At 44.5% G+C, this 22,659-nt stretch overlaps 1 long non-coding RNA gene across 1 annotated transcript; it reads right to left on the reverse strand.

Moving 5' to 3' along the window:
* Window positions 1-1,736: 1,736 nt before the first annotated feature.
* LOC123743469 (uncharacterized) lies at window positions 1,737-7,531 on the reverse strand. Its single transcript, XR_006770286.1, has 2 exons — window positions 7,360-7,531; window positions 1,737-4,013 (listed from the first exon to the last, which is right to left on the reverse strand). It is a non-coding gene; the product is annotated as an uncharacterized lncRNA (long non-coding RNA).
* Window positions 7,532-22,659: the final 15,128 nt, after the last annotated feature.

Genomic DNA, 22,659 nt, shown 5'->3' on the forward strand with positions numbered 1-22,659 from the left:
CTGGAGTGGTGTAAAGCTCGCTGCCATTGGACTCTGGAGCAGTGGAAACGCATTCTCTGGAGTGATGAATCACGCTTCACCATCTGGCAGTCTGATGGACGACTCGGTTTGACGGATGCCAGAAGAACACTACCTGCCCGAATGCATAGTTCCAACTGTAATGTTTGGTGGAGGAGGAATAATGGTCTGGGGCAGTTTTTTATGGATCGGGCTAGGCCCCTTAGTTCCAGTGAAGGGAAATCTTAATTCTACAGCATACAATGACATTCTAGACAATTCTGTGCTTCCAAATTTGTGGCAACAGTTTGGGGAAGGCCCTTTCATGTTTCAGCATGACAATGCCCCCGTGCACAAAGCGAGGTTCATACAGAGCCCTGACCTCAACCCCATCAAACACCTTTGGGATGAATTGGAACGCCGACTGCGAGCCAAGCCTAATCGCCCAACATCAGTGCCGACCTCACTAATGCTCTTGTTGCTGAATGCAAGCAAGTCCCTGCAGCAATGTTCCAACATCTAGTGGAAAGCCTTCCCAGAAGAGTGAAGGCTGTTATAAAGGGGGGACCAACTCCATATTAATGCCCATGATTTTGGAATGAGATGTTTGATCAGTAAATGTCTACATATTTTTGGTCATGTAGTGTGTTACCTTTTATATATTTTTAATCTAAGATGATTCTTTTGAATGAAGACACTTTTTGAATGGAATGTATTAATCTATTTATTGTACATTATGTCATTATAGTGACTCCCGAGTGGCGGAGCGGTCTAAGGCACTGCATCTCAGTGCTAGCTGTGCCACTAGAGATCCTGGTTGAAGTCCAGGCTCTGTTGCAGCTGGCCATGACCAGGAGACCCATGGAGCGGCGCACAATTGGCCCAGCGTCGTCCGGGTTTGGGGAGGGTTTGGCCGGCAGGGATGTTCTTGTCCCATTGCGCACTAGCGATTCCTGTGGTGGGCCGGGTGCAGTGCACGCTGACACGGTTGCCTGGTGTACAGTGTTTCCTTCAACACATTGGTGCGGCTGGCTTCCGGGTTAAGTTGGCATTGTGTCAAGAAGCAGCTGGGCTGGGTTATGTTTCGGAGGACGCATGGCTCTCGACCTTCGCCTCTCCCGAGTCCATACGGGAGTTGCAGCGATGGGACAAGACTGTAACTACCAATTGGGGTAAAAATATATATTTGTAAATAAATAAAAAGGAGTGTAGTGGAGTAAAAGTTGTCAAAAATATAAATAGTAAAGTAAAGTGCAGGTTCTCCAAAAAACTAGTGCTTTAAAGTACTTTTACTTAAATACTTCACACCACTGGTGTTACCTATATTTTAGCTGACAATTCTGGCTTTTCTGAATGTAATTTCACAATTTCATTTGCATATATAATTAAAGACAAAGGGTTAATGCTATAATTAAGAAATTGTTTTGATTAGTAATAAATTACTTTAAACCGGTGTGTGTAAAGTTCTGTTGTGCGACATATATATATTTCTACCATGTGTTTTGTGTTGTAACATCAGATATAATTGAGGTTAAGTCACCAAAATTGGACTATCATATTCTTAAAATGCTTACTAATGAACGCAGCAACAGTTGTGTAAATACAAATAAACATATTCTATGAAAATGGGCAACTGATGCCAGAACACCAGCATGCCATGCTATAACACCAGTGATGCAATGTAACACCAGTGACACAATGTGAAAGCAGTGACATATGATCATTTCATACAAATTTGATCAATTTAGTAATATCTTTTATTTCTTCTGGCCAAGACATGTTTTACTTTGTACGACAATGTTGTGTTAGGATAGACATTTTAGTCAATAGGCTTCATCTTTTGGTCTTAATCTTATGGACTAAAATGTATTTCCTAACACAACATTGTCGTACAAACATAAAATATGTTTATTATAACAATAGAAACACAACAGTGAATGTAAACTAGGACTAAAGTCAAATATGTTCATGTAATAGGCCTATTTCCTGTACTAACTTTTCCCGTACAAATTATTTCCCATACTAACTTCACTTTTACTTGAGATGTGTTTGTCTTTAGAAATGTTTGTTCATGTTTGTCTTTGCCATGTTATTGTGTCAGGTCCATCTGTTATCATCTCTGAGCCAGTCTCCATTGCTTTCTAGCCGCTGACGGCTTCTTCTATGGTAGCCAGTTCACACCTGCCACTTTCCCACATTCAGGTGCTCCTCCAAGTACTTCCAGATACTGTGGTCAATCTGATCTTTTGTTCACTGACAGCGGCTTTGGCATCAGACACACAATCTGGTAATCCCCATACCAGTTGATATCATCTCTTGGGTTTGGCCAGAAGAACTTGTTGACTCCATTCCTGTGCATGCACTTAACTTTGACATTTTGTTCTTCGACCTCCAGTATAACGCTATAACGCCAGGGTATGGTTGTTCGTCATAGTTCACAATGCACCACTGTCCAGTGTGGTGAGCCTCGATGACATCTGGCCGAAGTGGAGCTGAGGCATCCGGGTCAATGACATCTGTTTGATGTGGAGGTGAGAGACCGTGGCCATTAGCCGGCACTGTCGGGAGAGTGATTTCTTGGAGTCCATAACATGGGCAATCCCACACTCCTTGCGCTGCTTGGCAGAGACGTTATAGGTTGCCAGGCATGATACTAAGAACCTGGTGCATTCGCATGGTTCCCTTTTATGCTTACTTTATGCCACCTCTTCCTCACTGACATAATACAACTGTATTTGAGTGCCAGAGTCTCTTACCTCCTAATAGAAAGACATTGCAGTTATGTCTTTCCCGTGGTGGACCAAGAGGTCAGCTGTGAACCACCCACTCCATCCGGAGCACCCTTTCTGTGACTGGCCTCAAAAAAGTTCCACGTACTTCCCTGGATGCCGTTCTTGACAGGTTCAGTACCAACCATATAGAAGTTGCCCTTCTGTTTATATTGGGTGGCAGGGCCATCATTGAAGAAGTGAAGGTGTTGCACGGTAGGGTACCGCTGTTTTAGCATGTCCAGAATGGGGTCCAGGTGAGCCCATATGGCTGTCGGGTGAGAAGGTGCAGAAAGAGATGGGTGGGGGCTCCTCTGCCACATAGATGATACCAGTGTGGAGCGTCACCTGCTTGTGTGAACCCCCGAAGTGAACTGACTGGATCTCTGAAGCATACATGCATGTGAAGTTTTTTACAAAAAACTATATGGATCAGGCAGTCATTAGTCAGGTTCTCTCTCAAGGTCCGGTAGCTGTGGTACCTGCCATCGAATGTTGAACAGACGTCTCCTACATTTTAAAGCGCCTTTCCCGGAACTGGGTAACAAGCTCATCCTCGATTATGGCCAAGTTTGACCACGTTTGAGCATTTGATTTGCCATAAAACGCAATTTTTCATGAGTCTTGCACTGGCAAGTTTCTTGGCCTCTCCTGTGGTGTCATCACCCAAAAGGGTCTCTCCTTTCAGAAGAAGGCGCATGATGAAATCTGTTGCCCATGCTCAGCAACGTATTTCCTGTGGAGGTTACGCCGGGAATCACAAAGGAGCCTCCTTTTTCTTCACCTTCCTTAGTGTGATAGTGTCTTTCTTGGCAGGGGTTTGCCTGCTAGGTAAAACTGTCTCACGGCTGTCTTCTTGTTTATTTCCACCAAGCTTGCTTGTTGACCTCTTTTGTTGCTTCCAGGCTTTGTATAAAAAAAAAACAATGCTCTGCTCACACAACTTTTGGAATTTTTTATTTATTTATTAGCTTCCTCTCAGTATATTTGCAAACTCTTGTTTGGCTTTGTCTGATTTGGCTGCTTTGCTTTGCTCTTAGATCCCCCAAGGCCCATAGTGGAAGTTTAGAGTTTTTGAAGTTGTTGAAGAGGCATGGTGGCCATGTAGTGTGCTTCTCGTCTCCGTTCTTGGACTTTCAGGGTCTTGATTTGTACCCTGCAAACGCTGACAACGTTTCTTGCAACTTATGCTGTTTTCTTCAGGCTTTATGTACTGCTGTCCTGTGCGATCTCCGCGCTTCGGTTTGTCTGTAAAACATAAAGATGTAATCTTTCAAAGATGATACAAACATGAAATCCTACTTTATTTCTGTCATGCCTATCCACAAAACTATATAGCTTTGGTAAAACATAAATAATTCTGCCATGTGACAAACATTTTGGAAGCCTACTTAAAGGTATAGTTCACCCAAATTACAAAATGGCTTAATGGACAAGGTATTACTACAATCCATGCTTTGGTTTTGTTTACCTGGCCACTGTTTAAAAGGCTTACTTTTTTACATCAATGCAAGTTCATGCACTTCTCATCCAAACAATCTATACGTAACTCATTGAGTTATTGTGCCACAAATGCTAAACAGTTAGCATTTGAAACAGTGGCCAGATTAACAAAACCAAAGCGTGTGCTGCTGTCATACCTTGTCCATAAATTGCTTACACGGTAAAGAAACCTGGGTGAACTATCCCTTTGGGTAACTGGGTAAATAAGTACTAACGTCTTCCTACTTGGGGGGGGTCAACACTGTCTTTCCTGCTCTCAACATCTGTGTTTTTTCTGTCTGACCCGCCATTTATTTTGCTCCTGTCTTTTTCCTCTTTCTGTGAGATCATTCACTCTTTCTTTTTTTCTAAATTCTTTAAGTAAGTCTGGTGGTTTTTTTTCAAGGTAGGCTGCTCTACGGTCTGGGTCATCTGGGTCAGCATCCCTTCACTGTCTATAGAGTCTTTTGCTTTTAAGCAGCACTTTATTTGCCATATCTATCAAAAGGAAAGTCATATTATGTTACAAATTACAATATTGAAACTGTATAAAAACTTAAGTTGGTATAAAAAGTTAGCAGTGCTATTGATTGTCACAGGTGTTACCAGCAGGAACAGTAACACCAGTGACGAATCTGCTGACAAGATGGCATATCTAAAATGGTTGCCACAGAAGCTCAAACCACACTTCTTAAATTGTAAATAAATCACTTAATAATGTAATTGGATCAATTATTTCAATCATATTTCCATTCCCCATACTATAGAACACCAGTGACTGTTTTAAAGCTTTGCATTAAATTACCAAATTAATCATCAAATTGTTAACATATCAAGAGAGAATGCAGACTCATCATGTGCTCTTCAAAACAGACCCGCCTCCAATGAACCTTTGACCCAGGAAGAAGTTGGCATTTCTTTAGCATATATATATGTGGGTGGCTACATATGTTACAAAAGCACAGTAACAATCAAACTCCTATTCACAATTCCCTGTCTGGCCACTGTACAGTTAGTTCATGGTTCTGCAAAATGGTTTGTGTCATAGCTGTGGTGTTACATTCACCAAATTGGAAGATACCTCTTTGAACTGAGCTGAACTTCACTAAAAGCCTTCATATGGTCAATTCCTCTACTACTTCACCAGTACAGTTATTTAGCCTATTCGTATAGGGATGTATTATTTAAGCTCATACAACAATGTATTACCCTTAAAATCGGATTATGCTGACACCAACAGTAATATTGAGGGTCAAGAGCATGAGGTTTCCGACCTATATCACAATGACACTTTGTTTATATTCACAAATTATAGGTGATGACTTCCTCCGCTCAGGTGACAGGTCAGGGGCAAACAGTCATTCAGGGTCAGTGATAAAACGGATAGCCATTCTCTCCCTGCACATTCCATTTTGGACAGCTCCCCTCAGAGAAAGAGCAGTGTTGTGTTGGTGAGATGACAGATTGCAGTAAACACTGTGGCAGCCAATCAGGTGATACAGCCACTTAGAGTAGTTACTCAGCAACACTCTTGAGCACTGAGTCTCCCCCTTTTCACTCTCTCAGCTACATTATGGTTTAACAAGCCCCAGCCATTTTGCAGCAGTGGAGAGGGGAGGAGGAGGGAGGAGTGTTCTGCGGAGAGGAGGAAGTGGTCTCCCAAAGTTGCTCACAGCACAGGTTTGTTGACATCTAGTGACTGGCTCTAGGGAGAAGTGAGTGTTCAATGTTTGCAATGCAAATACAGCACCAAAGTACAGCCAACTGTACTCTTTCACCGGCCTGATAAAGAAAACAGATACTGTTAGGACATAAGGGCATACTGGTGGGTTTCCTGGAATATGTTTGGTATCATTGGACTTTTCTTTTATCATGCACTATGCAAAAATATCAACGCTACTGTAGACGTTTAAATGACCCTATTTTACATACAATTAGGTTTTACAAAATAACTAGGACTGCAGAATACATTTGTATTCTTTGCTTATGCAAGTGATGTGTAATTTTCCAGGAAGTACCCTTGTTGTTTTTGAACTTTTATAGGCTTTTTGATTGGTATTCAATGTGCATAAATGTAGCGCAATGGTCTTCAGCGCAAAACTTCATAATAGGCATCTGGCAGAAGTAAATTCATCCACAAACACTAATATAATTTCATATCTATCTTAAATGACCGTGTTATCACGAATTTGATGATATAATCGTCAAGCCGATTCAAAAGATGAGGGGACATGATACCGAAGTAAAGCGGAAGAGGTGGTTGCTTTCACAGGGTATTAAGAACAGGTTGTATCAGAACATTGGTGTTGAGGATCAGTACATTGTTTTGCACTAGGGAATCTCTTCTCCATTGAGTTTTGTTACTTGACTTACAAGTAAGGTGATGGTTGCATCACTCGTCAGTGATCTGACATGACTGCAATCAAAGGAAACTCAGTCTGTGGAAGCTTAGGTGCCTTGGCTTGATACTATGTTGATAGGCTATCTGAGAGGTTGGGAGGGGGTGGCGAGAGAGAGAGAGAGAGAGAGAGAGAGAGAGATACCTGAATTATTTGTTCCTCTCTGCCTAAACAAACTACAGCCTTTTTACTCTGCTTGTGTAGCATATGTCTTTCACATAAATGACCATGGATTAAAATGCTTTAAAAGCAAAATAGTACAACGTTGCCTAATCGTGAGACAGTGTATGGCTTTGAAAAAAACTACACGAGGGCAAAGAATCAGAGGCATTCATCTTGCCATGTTAAACCAGACCTAATTTGAAAACACTTTGAATTGTGATTTCATCTGAGATCTTCATAATACACTAGTTATGCGTGAGGCAATCCATGTTAAAGCGTGAATGGACATGCTTCCTATTTGCATGAAGTCAAATTTCAGTAACTGATGGTAAGCTCTAGAGAAAGATTGCAGTTCTAACACAACACTCCAGTTAGGTTATACAAACACCCTGCAGCAACTTTTCAACTGACTTATGCAAAGAGCGTACGTTGTAGAGGCAGTACAAACTAATGTTGTCACAATACCAGAATTTTGACTTTGATACCGATACCAGGTTTAGTATCACAATACTCGATACCAAGATGATAATATAGAATACTACAGTACTTACTATAGAATTCTGTAGTAAACTGTAGTATACGGGGCACTGTCGCCGGACACTCTGGACGGGGCATTGTTGCCGGACATTCTGGAAGGGGCACTGTTGCCGGACACTCTGGACGGGGCACTGTTGCCGGACACTCTGCCGGCTCCGGACTGTGGGCCGTCTCTGCTGGCTTCAGACTGTGGGCCGTCTCTGCTGGCTCCAGACTGTGGGCCGTCTCTGCTGGCTCCAGACTGTGGGCCGTCTCTGCTGGCTCCGGACTGTGGGCCTTCTCTAGACGGGGCACTATCGCCGGAAGCTCTGGACGGGGCATTGTTGCCGGACATTCTGGAAGGGGCACTGTTGCCGGACACTCTGGACGGGGCACTGTTGCCGGACACTCTGGACGGGGCACTGTTGCCGGACACTCTGCCGGCTCCGGACTGTGGGCCGTCTCTGCTGGCTTCAGACTGTGGGCCGTCTCTGCTGGCTCCAGACTGTGGGCCGTCTCTGCTGGCTCCAGACTGTGGGCCGTCTCTGCTGGCTCCGGACTGTGGGCCTTCTCTAGACGGGGCACTATCGCCGGAAGCTCTGGACGGGGCATTGTTGCCGGACATTCTGGAAGGGGCACTGTTGCCGGACACTCTGGACGGGGCACTGTTGCCGGACACTCTGGACGGGGCACTGTTGCCGGACACTCTGGACGGGGCACTGTTGCCGGACACTCTGGACGGGGCACTGTTGCCGGAAGCTCTGGACGGGGACTGCGCACTGAAGGCCTGATGCGTGGGGCTGGCTTAGGAGGCACCAGACTAGGGACACGCACCACAGGGCTAGTGCGAGGAGCAGGAGCAGGACGAGCAGGACTGGGCTGACGCACTGGAGGCCTGGTGTGTGGGGCTGGTACTGGAGGTACCAGACTGGAGACACGCACCCCAAGGCTAGTGCGAGGAGCGGGAACAGGACGTACTAGACTGGGCTGACGCACTGGAGGCCTGGTGCGTGGTTCCGGCTTTGGAGGCGCCAGACTAGAGACACGCACCTCAGGGCTAGTGCGAGGAGCAGGAACTGGATACACCGGGCCATGAGTAGGCACTGGAGGTCTGGAGCGCACCTCCTGCACAACCCGTCCTGGCTGGATGGTAATAGTAGCCCTGCACGAGCGGAGTGCTGGCACAGGGCGAACTGGGCTGTGCAGAGGCCTGATGGCTGCCATGCGTAGAGCAGGCATAGGGTAGCCTGGGCCTAGGAGGCGCACTGGTGGCCAGATGTGCTGCGCAGGCATCCTCCTTCCAGGCTGGATGCCCACTCTAGCACGGCACTTGCGAGGGACTGGGATCGCTCGCACCGGACTACGCGTGCGCATGGACGAGATCGTGCGCACTGCCGCATACACCGGCGCTCTCCACTCCACACGCTCCCCATAATAAACACGGGGAGTTGGCTTAGGGCTCACCCTTGGCCCAGCCAAAGTACCCGTGTGCCCCCCCCAAAATATTTCTTGGGGGTGCCTCTCAGGCTTCCTTGCCAGCCGTGTCCCAGCATAGCGTTTTCTGTCCTCTCCAGCCTTCCTCCATGGTCCTTCTCCCGCTAGTATCTGCTCCCAAGTCCAAAACTCCTTATAACTCTGCTGCTGCTCCTTCCTCCGCTGCTTGGTCCGTTGGTGGTGGGTAGTTCTGTCACGGGCGTCGTATGAATTGGACCAAAACGCAGCGGGAATGTGAATGCTCATTATCTTCTTTTATTAAATAAAATGAACACTGAAAAAAAAGAACGACGAAAACAGTCTTGTCAGGTGCAACAAACACTAAACAGGAAACAACTACCCACAAATCCCATAGAAAAAACACCAGTACTAAATAGGACCTTCAATTAGAGGCAACAAGGAACAGCTGCCTCCGAATGAAGGTCAAAACAATAAACTAGACATAGAAATAGAAAAACTAGAAAATAGAACACAGAAATACAAAACATAGAACACAACCCAAAAACCCCGACAACACAAAACAAACACACCCCTGCCACGTCCTGACCAAACTACAATAACAAATAACCTCTTTTACTGGTCAGGACGTGACAATTACTGCACTAGAAGCACAAGCATTTCGCTACACTCACATTAACTTCTGCTAACCATGTGCATGTGACCAATAACATTTTATTTGATTTGTATATATAAAAGTGTGTGCTGTCTCTTTAAAACCCCGTAATTCACGAGACACATTATCTCACACATTCAGTTCGGTGAGGAAGAGACATGAGATGATTAACCTAGTGAATACGACTTCATACACATTTGATAGAAGAAACGAAAGTAACAAAAATTATTGTACTGTACCATTTTACATGTTGTAGTATCGAAAAAGTACTGAAGTTTCGGTATAATGTGGAACACTAGTACAGTATGCCTCAGGTTCTTCTGTAATGACCATAACAACAACATGGCATTTATTTTTTGGTCTTTTGGAATGCACAAACATTTTTACTTTGTCAATATGATATGATACCGTCACAAGCTAAAGACAGCTTGACCTTGTTGAATAGGGTTGTACTTGAACACTGGGCTGCTTAAGGGCAGTTTCGCTCAGTTTCATGTCCACAAGACCATTGCACATGTCCACAAGGCCATTTCACATGTCCACAAGGTAATTTCACATGTCCACAAGGCCATTGTAATGCATCTGGATATTTACCATTTTCATGTTGCTAATAAAAATGGTTACACAGATGAGATAGTAGACTGGGGAATATTGTTTAAATTAACTGTGTACACTATTGTGTTAATTAGAATCTTTTGTGCTCAGTTTCAGAGGTAATTCGGGAATGCTTGTCAACCCCGATGTGCTTGTACTGAACCGCCTTAGAAATCCTGACAACTAGAAAGCTATTACAATCCCTTATCTTTACCAACATAGCCACTGAGCAAGTGCATGGGAAAGAAATACCTGGTTTGTCACAGCAATTTGACAGATAAGGCAGTGGGGTGCAGCAGTAAAAGTGTTGTCAGTCACACAGCGCTTTGGATGAATAGAATATTACTCGTGATAGTGGTGATGGTGAGACTTTTAGCGGTGGATGCCTCACATCTCAGCTACGGTCAGATTCCCTTGTGCCTCTGTATTTGTGATTGCTCAGCGGTCTCTTTGGCAGTGTGTATGTTTTATGTGCTGACTGAATGTATGTAGTGCATTTGGACCATAACATACATGCTTCTTACTTGTGCTGTTGGTAGTTACCATAGCCTATTTGTGTCACGTCCTGACCATAGTAAGATGTTATTTTCTATGGTAGAGTAGGTCAGGGTGTGACGGGGGTGTTTTTCTATGTTTATATTTCTATGTTCATGTTCTAGTTTTGTATTTTTATGTTGGTTTTGTTTGGGATGATCTCCAATTAGAGGCAGCTGGTCCTCGTTGTCTCTAATTGGAGATCATACTTAAGTAGGGTTTTTTTCCACCTGGGTTTGTGGGAGATTGCAATTTTGAGTAGTGTTTGATTTTCCTCTGCGTCACGGTTTGTTGTTTTGTTTATTCAGTTTATTTATGTATTGCATAGTTTCACAGAGTAAATAAAATGTGGAACGACACACACGCTGCACTGGTCCGCTTCTCCTTTCGACAACCATGACAATTTGTCTCTTATTGTCATGAATGTGATTTATAAAAAAAGACCCCATGAAATTTCATGTTTGCCAACACGAGTTGATGCTAAAAATAAACTACTGTTTAATGACAACTTAAGGAGATACAAGATAAGAGTAGCTATAGAACCATCCAGAGGGCAAAACTGGTTTACAACTAGAGCCTCAGGATCACAGATCTTAACTGTTTAGTATTGTGTTTCTGCTTTCTTTAGTTTGAAACAACTTGGTCATTCGCAATTTTTTTTACCGGTTGCACTTTCTTACCAAAAAAAACCTGACTTACTTAACTAGAAAGTCAATAATGGAAAGAATGTTCCCCAATAGGTTCAGTTTCTTAGACACAACCTTTCCCTATTCACTATCTACAGCCGCTGCCTGCTAGCTTGACGTTTGCTATCATTTTGTCACTAGGATTGTATTGAGAATTAATGATAGTATTAAAAGACTTTGAGTCTGACACGATAAAGGACCAGAGCCTATCTTAACATATAGCGTTAAGAATCTGTAATGTCCTGCCTTCTGTCGTCAACAGCAACGAAGTATGACCAGAATCACTGAAATGCTCAGGATACAGACCCACACTTTCTCTCTTTTCCTTTTAACTTCCCAGTGTTTACTTTTTTGTATTGCTTCACAGGAAAACATCCAATAGCCTAGCTCGGAGCATTTCTTCAGCATTAAGGAATGCCAGAATTCATTTGTTCAGGGTCAATGATGTGTAGGCCTAATTGCATTGAGGGTGCTGATGGCAGTAGGAAGGAAGGAGGAGAAGGCACTGAGCGATAGAGGGAGAGCTGTGAAGAACTACACACAAAACACGAGGGAGGAGCCTAGTGACCTGGCTGAATAGGACAGGGGCAGGAGGTGAAAGGAACCTCTTTAAAACTCAATCTGCCCAACTGTAATTGTTAGTCCACACAGCTTTTCCACCACCATTACGGGAATCCTATTAGTTGTGCCCATTGGGTCTTGTGGGTAGCCTCCACTCAACCTCAATGGCAAAACTGAGATTTGTCCATGTAGTTATATCAACAAAAGATACAATAACCAGACACTCCAGCCCGCACAAAAGATGTGGAAATATAATATTGAAATTCATATGTTTTGTGGAGGAGGAACAGTTTCTGCTTGGCTAAGTCATTTCATCTTCCCTGATTCCTGCTCCTGTTGCTTTTTTTCTTCCTCTGATCCACTACCCCGCCCCCCTGGGTCCATTTGGGGAGTATCACCTTCTGTTTTGGGGTGTGCCTCTGTGCTTAGAGTCTCCGCATATCTAACACCATGGTGTGATAGTGTAAAGAACAGCACGCTGCTAGCATAGCAAGTACCACTTCCTTCTGATTCGTCTCACACCGAGGCTTGAACGCACGACCTCTGCCTTGCTAGAGCACGTGACCGCTCCCTCATTAAAATGCAAATCAATTTATACAATTTTTGACATGCGTTTTTCTGGATATTTTTGTTGTTATTCTGTTCAAATAAACCTACCATTCAAATTATAGACTGATCATTTCTTTGTCAGTGGGAAAACGTTCAAAATCAGCAGGGGATCAAATATTTTTTTCCCTCACTGTATATAGTGTGTACAGTACTTGGGTGCAAGCTTGTGTGTTGGCATTATACAGCTGGAAGTAATTATTACACATTCTCAAACTGATGTCAAATGTGTCTCATTAGTGCAGGAGGAAAAAGTCTCTCCCACTTTAATGTTAAAGCATGAAAGCATTCCATCCACACATCCTTGAAATAGACCTCTTCCCTATTCACCTTGAATGCTAAAGCATCTTTCATATGTAACTTTCACAAGCACACCGCAGCCAGTCAGCCGAAGAGACCAGGCTCAGTCAGATCCAATGTGTTTTTTTGATCAGTGAAACCCACATGGCCCTCTCCTGTGACTGACTGCTCTGTGACTGACTGCTCTGTGACTGACTGCTCTGTGACTGACTGCTCTGTGACTGACTGTTCAATGCCACCCGTTATGGAGCGATACAATTAATTAAAAGCAGGCCCTGGCGTTTGGAGTGGAGAGTGGTGGGTGGGTGGGTGGTGGGGTTGGAGGGGCGGGGCAGAGGGTTGTTTGTGCGGCGTGTCAATAAGACTTTTTGTCTGCGCACATCGCTGCCTCAGCACAGGCTGCAGGCCGCAGGAATGCAATCGGCTGACAGATGCACCAGAACAGAACAGCATGTCTCCCAGAGTAACCGTTTAGTCCGCCAGCCGTGGTGGGTGCCAAGCTCACTGTTTCACTCTGACCACCGTCCCGTCCGTACCCCTCTGAGCCCACAGGGAGAAAAGCCTGTGTGCATTGTGTGAACTTATGGTCCCGGTATGCTATTTAATGGTATGCTAGTTAATAATGCCGATGCCATCCCAACCAGTGTGATTTGTAGATCTAAATGAATGAACAACTGGTGGGCATAGAGTTATGTGCACTGAATGTTTACAATCATATGGTTATAGTCTGTCAGACTGACTTCTTTCCCAGGATGATCACTGCTCTTCCTAGCTATTCCTCTGATATGCACAGAATCAGGAAGTGGGGTTCACACCAATGGCCAGTAACCATGATCCAATAGAGCATGTGCTGCACATATTGGGAAGGCATGCTATCCACTGAGTGACAATACAGAGATCACACTAAATGATCATGATACACACAATGCAGCCTAGAAATGGTCTTTGTCCCAAATGGCACCCTATTTCCTATATACTTTTGACCAGGGCTGATAGGCACATGGTTGCTGACTGAGCAGAGCACCTCCTTCCTGGGTGTGGTTCTCTCCTCTTCTCTGCTCTGCTCAGTCTTCTCACTGCCCCCCTGAAACCAACTTTCCCACAGGGCTTGAGGAGTGATTACATGCCGGTGCCCAATCTCCCTTTGATCGTCCCATTGGACAGTTGCTCCCAATTAATGACAAACACATTTTTTGGAATCTTTGACCTCCGACCTCAGTAAACAGGCCTGCCGCTGCGTGTGATACATGGGATGAGCGGTGGTTTAAAGCAGGAATTTAAAGGGGCACAGGAACAGAGACTTAGTGCCCGCTGTGCAGCTCCCTCCCCATGGTCCTCCTCACAAGGCATTCCATCGTCAACTAACCCTCATCAGAGCTAAACAACCATACCTTTACGCCATTAGTGGCTGGCATGATGGATGGATGAACTGATGGGCACATTTTGCACTTGTAATAGTTGTTGACTTAAAAGTGAATAAGTTATTGATGGAAATCCATTGATGGAAAAGCATACAACAAGAACAAAGTTGGGATTTTTTTTGATCAAAGGAGATTTAAATGCTGCCATATGGGTGAGTTATGGAATGAACACAAGTCTCTCTTGGTTGATATATTTGGCATAGTCAATGTTGGCAACAGAGATTTGTGTTTTGCAGGAATGAGTTGTTCGAGACAGATTTATGAATATGTTTGCAAGCAAGCAAAATACGTTCTCCCTGGCCCTTGAAAAGTTATTTGAATCTGTTCCCATTAGAGAAATGATTGATCTATGACCTTAACTGGTATGAATGTGCCTTGAATGAAAGATCACTCTGTACTTGAGGAGTAGCTTCTATCTAGGCTCAGTGTGTTGGTGATGACACACTGTGAATGATGCTCTCCAGATTCCCTAGGCTCTGGTTGTCAGTGCTCAGAAGACAGTGACATAAACAGAAGGTTTCCTTTTTTCAACAAACAATTCCAGTGCACAATACCGATGAATTAAACATGTTCTCAGTGGTTTGCAGTGTCAAGCATTTTCGAGTATGAGTCAGTCGGTCGGTAGTCCAGCTCCAAACAAGATTAGAATCCGTTTGCTTTGAATCCAGTTGACTTCGTTTTTATATGGGTAGTTAATGCTTGGCCTAAGCACTTGAGTTCGTTCTCATTGGAGAAAACGTAATGCAATTCTAACGCCATAATGATGGTGACGTTATCAAGGAATTGGACGATAAAGGAGGAAAAGGCTTTGACAATATATCTTCCTCTTTTTCTGCTTGGCCTGCACAGATGGATAGTTACACAAGAGGAGAAAGGGGTTCCTCTTCAATCCTTTAAACAGGAAGTGCCTGTAGTCACACTGTTCATCTCAATATGACAGTGTTCATTCCTGTATTCTGGGTGTTTTAAGTGTTTAATAAACCACAGAATGCACTCATTATTTATGGCCATTAATTCTTAATTCTTAATTATTTATAGCACATGTTGCAAAACTCTGATAAGTTTCAAATGTCTGATTTTAGATGCATATCTATTACGGTATATCCTATATACTGTATCCTTTGGGAATCAATCAATTTAGCTGTTACAAAATGTGCAAAAAGTACACACCAATCCAGGTTAAGACTTGAATGTTTTCTCTTTTTGCTCCTCTGAACAAAAAGTAGTGTGACTCAATGATAAATGTTATCTAAATCCAGATCTCCATTAAATCTTTTTTTTTGTTGTGGTGTGGTAAGACCTACTTCTGTCTCTGGTAACCACAATGTGACATCTGCATCCCCTGCCACTTCCCTCAGCTGGTCCAGACTGCCTCTGTGGCTGCCTGGGTCTCTGCCGACTGGGGAAGTGTCAGTGACCCCTGTGTGTCCTGGTGCCTCTGGCCGGCCCATCCTAGCCCAGCCCCGCCGGACCTCCAGGGGAAGGCCATGGTCCTGCCAGCGGATGGTTTGGGAGTGGTGTGTGCATGGGGGGGGGGACAGGATAAGAGATGGGGAATTGGTCAAATAGATTCAGGGAGGGAGGCCAGCCAGACAGCAAGGGCAGTGGGAGTCAGAGCTCTCTCTCCATCAGGTCAATGTTCTCTCCTGTTTCCGCTGTTACAGATCCCCCTCCTCTCTCTCAGACCCAGCTGAGGAAGAGAGAGAGAGGGGTGAAGGAGGGGTGCTCTGCTCTGGCAGCCAGTCAACTGGCACCACAGTAACCTTAGAGAGACAGAGGGAGGGAGAGAGGGAGGGAGGCGATTGCCTGGATAGCAGCCCCGATGCACCTGTTGTTTTTGTCCGAGAGCAGTAATTATTTAGGTAATCGACCCACAAACCCCCAGTTTTGCCACCCATCCATGCTAACCTCCATCAATTACATCTCCATAGTAACCACCTGGATACAGTGGGCCCACTATAATGGACCATTGTTCAACTGCACTTCCCGTGAAATGCTTTATCAGAAACCAAGAAGCATCTACCTTACTTGAGATTCAGCGGGAACATAGTCCTTGATGTTTATTGTTTTCCATTCAGAGAAAAATACCATTCTGATTGTATCCTGTTATGCAAAAGAAACTCATCCCTCATACATGAATAAAGATAATGACTCATTATTAATGTGGGTGTACAGTTGATCATGCGTAATTTCATCAGCATGACAATGGTCATGCAATAGATAGAAACCTTTTGTTTTGTTTTAAAGAGGTACGTAAGTAGTATGTACTCAAAATGAAAGGATGTACTGTAAAGCATTTCTGATTGGTTTCCTTAATTTACCTTACAGAGAGACAAACTGAAGAGACAGAAGACAGACAAAAATTGACTTGCTGAGATAGTTGTATGGTTAAGACATGAATCTACTGTGAATCTACAGTCCCTTTCATAATGTGCTCCATAGAGACAGTCCCCTTACAAGTTATGCCATTCATGTTCTTTGACAGCTGAATGGCACAATCCTCTGGAGCCTTTGGTAGAAACAGATGAAATCTGTATATGAGAAATGATATTAGAGCAAATGGATTGGTGTGGGATAATGCTGTAGGCCTACAGCGTGTGCATTGCCTAACGTCAGTCTGGGCCGGGTGCATGGTTCAGCTTCATCATGCAGATCAGATCAGATCAGGCCTATACCTTTCACCATGCTGCTAGCAAACAGATCATCCCAGATTATGACTGTAATTAGTTCATCTCAAGACAGGATCAGTCCTAAACCTGTAGAAAGAGATAAAGAGTTTTGACAGTTTGCTGTACCATAGGATTCCATTAGTGGAGGCTGCAGAGGGGAGGGCGGCTCATAATAATGGCTGGAACGGAGCGAATGGAATGGCATCAAACACATGGAAACAATGTGTGTCAAGGCTTTGGGTAACTGGTGAAAAGGAGTCAGGCGCAGGAGAGCTGAGCTGTGTGGACAAGGTATTTAATACACGAAAAACACCAGTATAGAAACAATACAACGGTGCGTGAAATATACCGGTACCACGAAAATTACACGGGTGCATAGTACAAAATCCGGCAACAAAATACCAGCCGTCAGATACAGCCATCAACATAGAACAAACACGCACACTTACATGTGGGAAACAGAGGGTTAAATAATGAACAGGTATGTGTCTTGAAGGCATGGAGAGTCGGCACCAAACTCACCCAGGGGGCTCTGGGTGAGTTTGGTGCCGACTCACCTGGGGTGACACGAGAGTGCCCTGCCTGCTGCCTCGACTCCCAGAGGAACATCCCCAGCACTAACTGGCTGTGTGCCCTCTGTGGCCACAGATGGTGCAATGAACGGCCCCTCCTCCGGTCGCCCTATGTGCAGCACCTCCCAGCTTCATGGGCGTCGGAGCGGTGGGGCTGGGGGATGGAATCGAGAGACCCTGATCTGGACGTCCGCGGATGGCCAGCAGGTTATCCAGCCGGATGGACAGGTCCACCAGCTGGTTGAATGTGAGAGTGGTGTCCCTGCAGGCCAACTCTCGACGGACGTCCTCGCGCAGACTGCACCGTTAGTGATCAATCAGGGCCCTGTCGTTCCATCCCGCGCCGGTGGCCAGGGTCCGGAAGTCCAACGCGAACTCCTGTGCGCTCCTCGTCCCCGGCCTCAGGTGTACGAGATGTTCACCCGCCGCTCTACCCTCAGGCGGGTGGTCAAAGACTGCCCGGAAGCGGCGGGTGAAATCCCTGAAGTTGTCCAACACCGCTTCTTCTTCCCCCATATGGCGTTGGCCCACTCCAGGGCTTTCCCTGAGAGGCAGGAGACGAGTGCGGCCACGCTCTCACGGCCCGAGGGAGCCGGGTGGACGGTTGCCAGGTAGAGCTCTAGCTGGAGCAAGAACCCCTGACATCCTGCCGCCGTTCCATCATACTCCCTCGGGAGGGCGAGCCGAATCCAACTGGGTCCAGGTGAAGAAGGGGTGATTATAGGTGAAACTGGTGGTGCTGGTGGAGACGCCTGAGGAACTCCTCTTCTCTCCCAGCGCTCCATGGTTTGCAGCACGCAATCCATGGCGCTGCCGAGATGCTGGAGCATAGTAGCGTGCTGCTGGACTCGCTCCTCGACCACTACTGCAGGGGCACCTGCTCCTGCTGACTCCATTGGTGGTGCGTGTTTCTGTCAAGGCTTTGGGTAACTGGTGAAAAGGAGTCAGGTGCAGGAGAGCTGAGATGCATGGACAAGGTACACGAAAAACACCAGTATAGAAACAATACAATGGTGCGTGAAATATACCGATACCACGAAAATTACACGGGTGCATAGTACAAAACCCAGCAACAAAATACCAGCCATCAGATACAGCCATCAACATAGAACAAACACGCACAATTACATGTTGGAAACAGAGGGTTAAATAATGAAGAAGTAATGGGGGGAATTGAAATCAGGTGTGAAAAACCCACAGACAAAACAAATGGAAAATGAAAAGTGGATCGGCGATGGCTAGAAGACCGGTGACGTCGACGCCGAGCAACGTCCGAACAAGGAGAGGGACCGACCTCGGCGGAAGTCATGACAATATGTTTGATGTATTTGATATCATTCCACTTATTCCGCTAGAGCCATTACCACGAGCCTGTCCTCCATAATTAAGGTGCCACCAACCTCCTGTGGATTCCATTATAGGATGTCTTGTAGGCAGTGAAGTGTTCAAAGTAGAAATCTGAAGAGGCAGCTTATGGAAGGTAGTTCAGGAAGGTAAACAGTGCTCAAATCAAGTCTTATTTGTCACATGCACCGAATACAGCGTTACCGTGAAATTCTACCTTAGAAGCCCTTAACCAACCATGCAGTTCAAGAAATAGTTAATAAATAAACTAAAGTAAAAAATGTGATAAAAAGTAAGACAATAAAAGAAGAATAACGAGGCTATATATAAGGGGTCAATGTGCGGGGGTAAAGGTTCCTCAAAGGTAATTTGTACATGTAGGTAGGGGTAAAGTGACTATGCATAGATAATAAACAGCGAGTAGCAGCAGTGTAAAAACTAAAGGTGGGGGGGGCTTAGGAGTAGAAGCTGTTAAGGAGCCTTTTGGACCTAGACTTGGCGCTCTGGTACCGCTTGCCGTGCAGTAGCAGAGGGAATAGTCTATGACTTGGGTGACTGGAGTCTTTGACAATTCTTTGGGCCTTTCTCTGTCACGCCTATTATAGAGGCCATACGCACTACCCTCTGTAGCACCTTACGGTCGGATGCCGAGCAGTTGCCATACCAGGCGGTGATGCAACCAGTCGGTGATGCTTTGTAGACTATCAAGCCAGCGAGTCGTTTCCAGTGAATCTACTGCTGTTAGATAGATTAATGCAGAGCAGCCTAGCTGACAATAGCCAGCTTAATTTTCATCAGAGAGACTGGGTTAAGAGCTTGGAGAGCTTCTTTTCTACTCATTTAACATCTGTTTGGCTGTTCAAGCACCTCTTTATAGGATGTGCTGTATGCTGAAAACGCTCCGGAATCTGCATTTAGTCTGTATGTTCAAGGACTCCAGGGTATCACATTACATTATTTTCAGGAGCTAAAGATATGCAACAAGCTCAACCATGGGTACAGTATGTCAAGAAAACAGCATTGCAAGCACACTTCTCCTCAGCGTTCATTCTGCATATGTTAAGTAGTTTAAGTTGACTCAGCCCAGAGCCCTATACTATGTACAGTGGGGAGAACAAGTATTTGATACACTGCCGATTTTGCAGGTTTTCCTACTTACAAAGCATGTAGAGGTCTGTAATTTGGGATGCTTTTCTGCAAAGGGGACAGGACGACTGCACCGTATTGAGGGGAGGATGGATGGGGCCATGTATCGCGAGATCTTGGCCAACAACCTCCTTCCCTCAGTAAGAACATTGAAGATGGGTCGTGGCTGGGTCTTCCAGCATGACAACGACCTGAAACACACAGCCAGGGCAACTAAGGAGTGGCTCCGTAAGAAGCATCTCAAGGTCCTGGAGTGGCCTAGCCAGTCTCCAGACCTGAACCCAATAGAAAATCTTTGGAGGGAGCTGAAAGTCCGTATTGCCCAGCGACAGCCCCGAAACCTGAAGGATCTGGAGAAGGTCTGTATGGAGGAGTGGGCCAAAATCCCTGCTGCAGTGTGTGTGCAAACCTGGTCAAGAACTACAGGAAACGTATGATCTCTGTAATTGCAAACAAAGGTTTCTCTACCAAATATTAAGTTCTGCTTTTCTGATGTATCAAATACTTATGTCATGCAATAAAATGCTAATTAATTACTTAAAAATCATACAATGTGATTTTCTGGATTTTTGTTTTAGATTCCGTCTCTCACAGTTGAAGTGTACCTATGATACAAATTACAGACCTCTACATGCTTTGTAAGTAGGAAAACCTGCAAAATCGGCAGTGTATCAAATACTTGTTCTCCCCACTGTACGTGTGTTTGAGGAGTTAGTGAGGTAACTTTAGTCAACTCTGAGTTCAATTCGGGATAACCAGTACCACGAAAGTGGCTCACCTTTTAGCCAGATCAATCTCTAGGGCAACAAATCCTTCAGAACTATCCTGCTCCCGGGCAGGCTAACTCACGGCTAACTCTACTTACCCTGAATGAAATGAGCCGGGAGTTGAGGACCAGTAAAATCAGATTCCCTCCCTCTTGCAAAGATTGCATCATCATCCCCTTCATTTTTATTTAAATGTAACCTTTATTTAACTAGGCAAGTCAGTTAAGAACAAATTCTTATTTACAATGACTGCCTAGGAACAGTGGGCTAACTGCCTTGTTCAGGGCCAGAACAACAGATTTTTACTTTGTCAGCTCAGAGATTTGATCTAGCAAGCTTTCGGTTACTGGCCCAAAGCTCTAATCACTAGGCTACCTGCCACCCATTTGAGGAAGACAACTAATGAAATATTTTATTAGTCAAATATGTTTATTGTGGGTAAAAAAAAAATAGTAACGTTAAAACCTATTACATCACACATTTAGTAATGACTGAATGCATTTGAACGCAGAGTAAAACTTGTGTATGACTTAATCAAATTATTTTAGCGATAGGAGTGGGGAAAAAAGGTGCTTGTGCATACTACGATTGAAGCCAGATCTACTCAGTGTTTTCTAAAGCTAGCCAGCTTCAGTTAGCTTCACATTCCAGCTCAGGCTTCATCCGTGCTACAACGGTGGCTATTACTCAGCCGCCTGCCGCTAACTCTAGCAGGCTTGTAACTGCGTGTGCATGTCGCATGTGGCTAGTCGAACGCTGAACTCTTCATTGAGACAATGCTGAAACATCAATCCGTGGGCGAGTCAGTTCGTACTATACCCATTGTCAACACGGTCTTCATCTGTGAGTGATGTTTTCTTCCATTTTTTTTCTTCTCTCTGCTCCTTCATTAGCTGCAGATGTGGTCATTTCTTAATGGCTAGTTAAGAGAACTCTCAGAGAACATTCTCTTTAATTGGCCCTCAGTAGCCCCGCTGATCCTTCAGCTCATTCAGTGATAACTAAACCCCTACCTACTTCACCTTGCTGCTTAAATGGCTGCTCAAGTGTGGAGCGTAGCCTCAATATTTTGTTCAGTTTATCGGAAAAATAAGTAAGGCGATGTGATCGCCCACTGCAGCTGATAATAGATCACCATTATCTCTGAGTGATGGCTCATCTTGGCTCATGAACTAACCACTACCTGTGGTTAGTTCATTATTAAATCTGGATGTAAATCGCTCTCCATCCAGTGTTTGTCAATATAGAGAGTCATCTATCCACCATCTAAAGAACCCTCAAACGACAGTCATTGATATTCAGATGCATTTTGATGCATTTTGACACAACACTTTGATGCCTGGGGAAACCTTGAAGGGCTGTTCTGAGTGCTGTTATAGAGCCCCACAGTGGAGTTTTCATAATACCCATAAAACCTAGTGGTCAAAGAGGGAAAAGGTTTCAATCGTTTTCGCACCATTCATTTTTTCCCGTAGGTTGATTTAAGAAACACTTAAAATAAGGTCTGTGTGTTGTGTAGGGTTACCCTGGTGTGATGTTTTGATAACCACTTAAATCTCTCTAGGACAAGGTGACTTTTATCAATATATTTGGCTCTATTTACTCTGTTTCGAAAATGCTAATTCGCATCAAAGGAGACATCATGCAAAACCACAAATCCCTGCAAGCTCCTGCATATCATCTCTAGCTTATACCTTTGCTAACCGGTATTTTATTTTAAATAATTTAAAACTTGCACAAGACATTTCACATCATTGTCCATTGAAATAAATTGAGCCAATTTATTCCTTACTAGATTTAGCTAACATTAGATAGTTAATCCAGAGATTCTTACCTTTGCCTCGATTCATCAGTTTCGTCCAGATCATCATGGAATTTATAGTTCTTTAAGATAGCAACATTAGCAGCTAATTAGCAATACATTTTTTGGGGGGGTAAATACAGGTGAATATATTGACAAAAGTCACCTTGTCCTAGAGAGATTTGCATGGTCATCAAAACGTCACGCCAGGGTAAGCCTACACGAAA

Source organism: Salmo salar, chromosome ssa06 (genome assembly GCF_905237065.1).
Source record: "Salmo salar chromosome ssa06, Ssal_v3.1, whole genome shotgun sequence".
NCBI lineage: Eukaryota > Metazoa > Chordata > Actinopteri > Salmoniformes > Salmonidae > Salmo > Salmo salar.